The 4,876-nt window shown below is 34.5% G+C and overlaps 1 pseudogene across 1 annotated transcript; it reads right to left on the minus strand.

Moving 5' to 3' along the window:
- Positions 1-251: 251 nt before the first annotated feature.
- LOC143230924 (uncharacterized) lies at positions 252-4,207 on the minus strand (annotated as a pseudogene). The gene is made up of 2 exons (XR_013016695.1): positions 3,153-4,207; positions 252-1,573 (listed from the first exon to the last, which is right to left on the minus strand). The product of XR_013016695.1 is annotated as an uncharacterized LOC143230924 (transcript).
- Between the last annotated feature and the right edge of the window lie 669 nt (positions 4,208-4,876).

Here is a 4,876-nt window from a genome sequence, read left to right on the forward strand (position 1 = left end):
CTTTGTTCACCTGTCTTTGACAGTAAAACATTTTAGTAGAAAGACCTTCTACTGACATCTTTTTGTTCAAAAGTAAAAAAAAGTGGCCACACAAAGTGCTAATATTGAGCCTGTTAGAACACCACCAACTTTATATTGAGTGTTAAACACAAAGAGTCACATGCTGGGTTTCAGACATTTATAGTTTCCTTCAAGTAGACATTCTTATGTATTTTATGGTCACAACCTTGTAGAAATTATTTGTCACAAACTATATACCCGTATGGTTTCTCTTAAGTGTGTATTTTTTCATGTTTTTTTAAGTCACTTTTTCTTCCAAACTGCTGGTCACAAACTCCACAGCTGTGTGATTCTTTCTCAACGTGTGTCCCCTGATGTCGTTTAAGTTGACTACTACTTACAAATTCTTTTGCCACACACAACACATCTGTATGGTTTCTCTCCAGTGTGTATCCTATGATGTACTTTAAGATGACTATTCCTTCTAAATACTTTACCACACTCTATACAACTGTATGGTTTCTCTCCAGTGTGTATCCTCTGATGTGCTTTAAGATCACTATTCCTCACAAATTTTTTGCCACACTCTTCACAACTGTAAGGTTTCTCTCCAGTATGTATCCTTTGATGTTTTTTTAGATCACTATTACTTCCAAATTGTTTACCACATACTACACAACTGTATGGTTTCTCTCCTGTGTGCACCCTCTCATGCCTCTTGAGTTCACCATTACTTCTGTATTCTTTACCACATACAACACAACTGTATGGTTTCTCTCCAGTGTGTATTCTCTCATGTGATTTAAGATCACTGCTACTTCCAAATTTTTTGCCACACACTACACAAGTGTAAAGTTTCTCCCCAGCATGTCTTCTCTGATGGGTTATGAGGTGACCATTTCTTGCAAATACTTTACCACACTCTGCACAACTGTATGGTTTCTCTCCAGTGTGTACTTTCTGATGTGCCTTAAGTTCACCATTACTCTTAAATTTTTTGCTGCAAATTATACAACTGTATGGTTTTTCACCAGTGTGTGTTCTCTGGTGAGTTATAAGATGACCATTTCTAGCAAATTTTTTACCACACACTACACAATCATAAGGTTTCTCCCAGTGTGTATTCTATGATGTGTTTTAAGATGACTATTACTTCGAAAATCTTTACCACATACTACACACTTGAATGGTTTTTCTCCAGTGTGTGTCCTGTGATGTATTTTAAGATGACTATTTTTCACAAACTCTTTACCACACACTACACAACTGCAGAGTTTTTCTGCAGTGTGTGTCCTCTTGTGTTTTATTAGGGCCTTTATGCTTGCAACTTGTTTGCTACACAGTACACACCTGTACGATTTCTTCCGAGTGTTTTTCCTCTCATTTAATTTTAGGTTATAATTTCTATCTAACTCTTTGTTATTCACAACATTTCTATATGGTTCATCTCTACTACTGGAAATTACACGTACTTTTTGTTTATTTATTCTTGATAACGTGTAACCAAACACTTTCACGTTGTTTGGATTCAGAGACTTTTCTCCATAGCAACTGTTCATAAAGGTTTGTCGATCTACAATAAAAACACATATTTGAATTAAGCAGTATAAATATTAACAAACTGTTGTGGTACTTTAATAAACTATACATTTTGTTACAATCAAAATTAAAAAGCTATACCACACACACACACACATACATCTGAAACTAAAATCAATTTGGAAGAAGGAATGATTTAGATATATCAACCAATCTTATTCAGAAAGAACATCCCTACAGAAAAGAAACAGTGGGTTGATACTTTACATGGAATTCTTTTTCAATGCTTTCTTTCTAAGTTCTATTTGTACTGAAAGCATTTAAATGTAACAAGTACCATTAGAACAACAACAAAAATTCATAAAAAATCCAAACTTTTTCTTCCTTTTTTCTATTATATTTTCTGTTTTCATTATACACTGAGAAGAAAATATGAAAAGTAAAATCTTTGATAATCAAACCATATATTAATAGCTAAACTTCATGTCTTTTATTCCATTTTCTTCTCTTATCAATTACTACAGAAGATTAATTATAATTACATGTAAATAATAACTGTCTTATACATTCTACATGTTTACAAAAAATATGTTCTAGTCTTTGTAATCTTGATTTTTTTGTCTTCAGCAACATACACCTCTCTATTCTTGTTTTCCACACTTTTGGAATAACCCCTACCATTACTAAACGGAAGCTACATATGGCAAAATAAACTGAACTTTATAACTTAGTAGCAGTGTTTTATTTACACTACAAATATTAAGCACATTTCTAATTACAAATAAAGAAAGCTAACTGTATCATCTTATAAACAATTGAGTAAATGATAATAACATTTGATACAAGCATGTCTGTTTTATTAACATGAGTATGAATGAAAAAAAATTATATTAACTACTGTTGAAATTTCACCTATGTGGGGCATGCATTATTATGTCTTAAACAAAATGCATTGTATTTAATCACAAGATGGCGCTACAGTAGAGTGGGTTACATTCAACTGTTAATGGGTGAAAAGTATTTTCTATATTAAAATTAATGCATGATTAATAACATAGTTCAACTGCAGCTTCATAAAGGTTTTTCTGATGACATTTTGACTAATGTAATATATCTTAGCAATGTAACTGTATTCTTCTCCAAAGTGCTTATACAGCAGGAGTATCACCATGGAAACCTAACACAAATCTTGATACATCCTAAAGTTAGTTGTGTGTTATGTAGTTCATTCTATAAAAACTTTACAGAAATAACATTTCTCTACTAAGTAATGTGTTTGTTTGTTCGTTCTGAATTTTGTGCGAAGCTACGTGAGGGTTATCTGTGCTAGCCGTTCCTAATTTTGCAGTGTAAGACGAGGAAAGGCAGCTAGTCATCACCACCCATCGCCAACTCTTGGGCTACTCTTTTACCAACAAGTAATGGGATTGACCGTCACATTATAATGCCCCCACAGCTAAAAGGGCAAGCATGTTTAGTGTGACAGGGATTCGAACCCGCAAACCTCAGATTACAAGTCGAGTGCCTTATCCACCTGGCCATGCCGGGCCACTAAGTAATGTGTCTAATACCTCATGGTTAATGAACATAGCTCTTACCATGTTTATACTTACTTGATAAACCTTCTAACTCACAGTTAATTTGTTGAAACTCCTCTTTTGGTTCACTTTTCAAACTCATAACATCATGTTGTGAACAATCAACAGTTTCATCATCACTCTTATTGAACTTGGAAATAATACCATCTTCAGATAACTCAGATTGTTCACTTTTAACTTTGATGAATAACTTCTAAAATAAAAATGATAAATAAAAAACAACAGCTAGTATTGTCAGTAAAGAACACACATACCCAACATTTTCTGTCTCACTAACTGTAAAACTTGCATTTCTGAAAAACATTTAATAAGTTTCTATAGTAAACCAAGAAAAAATTTCCACTTAAAATTACTGTTAACAACAAATGCTTTGTTTACTGTGGGAAACTGAACCTTGTATTTTAGTATCATAATTCCTTAAACTGACAACTGACCTCCCCATGGGACTATGAAAACCTTGCAAGAGCAGTTTTTTCCATTCTTTATAAGTGTGTGAACTAGTATGACTTCCAGTTCAATAGAAATTTGTATAGAGACTGGAACAGAGTTATAACAGCTTAGTAATATGTTGCTAAAAGAAGAAATGCTTGTAGAGATTTCAGCTAAAGTTACAATTTTTTAAAGCTTGCTTTGTAATTTTATATTTTGTACAAATTATAAACTTGCAATATGATAGGAAAATAATTGTTTTTCAGGTAACTTGATGAGTTAGGCCTAAATACATGATTTTGAGTTCACTTGTTCAAGTTCTTACATAAAAATAAACTACAGTACCACATTTAAACATAATGTTTTAATAATTCTATCTTTCTATCTGTACAGCTTGTTTTCAGTTAAGCACAAAACTATACAAATGGGCTATCTGTGTTTTGCTCATTACAGGTATTGAAACCTGGTGTCTAGCACTAGTTCTATATAGCCTTTGTCAAATTGTCATATTTTACAGAGTTACATGGAAAATTTAATAAAGTCTTTCACTGCAGTAAGTGACTGTAGCTGACAGAAGATTAACTGTCTCTGACAGCAGTCACTGCAGTAAGTGACTGTAGCTGACAGAAGATTAACTGTCTCTGACAGCAGTCACTGCAGTAAGTGACTGTAGCTGACAGAAGATTAACTGTCTCTGACAGCAGTCACTGCAGTAAGTGACTGTAGCTGACAGAAGATTAACTGTCTCTGACAGCAGTCACTGCAGTAAGTGACTGTAGCTGACAGAAGATTAACTGTCTCTGACAGCAGTCACTGCAGTAAGTGACTGTAGCTGACAGAAGATTAACTGTCTCTGACAGCAGTCACTGCAGTAAGTGACTGTAGCTGACAGAAGATTAACTGTCTCTGACAGCAGTCACTGCAGTAAGTGACTGTAGCTGACAGAAGATTAACTGTCTCTGACAGCAGTCACTGCAGTAAGTGACTGTAGCTGACAGAAGATTAACTGTCTCTGACAGCAGTCACTGCAGTAAGTGACTGTAGCTGACAGAAGATTAACTGTCTCTGACAGCAGTCACTGCAGTAAGTGACTGTAGCTGACAGAAGATTAACTGTCTCTGACAGCAGTCACTGCAGTAAGTGACTGTAGCTGACAGAAGATTAACTGTCTCTGACAGCAGAGACCAACTTTCCTCCACAAGTGTCAATACATTTTTATCCACATTAGAAAGCAACAATCGTCCACAAGCTTAAACTGACCACCACATCCAAAAGCAGAAAACACAAGTATAAACGATTCCTCAGCTGAG

This window comes from Tachypleus tridentatus, chromosome 1 (assembly GCF_004210375.1).
Source record: "Tachypleus tridentatus isolate NWPU-2018 chromosome 1, ASM421037v1, whole genome shotgun sequence".
NCBI lineage: Eukaryota > Metazoa > Arthropoda > Merostomata > Xiphosura > Limulidae > Tachypleus > Tachypleus tridentatus.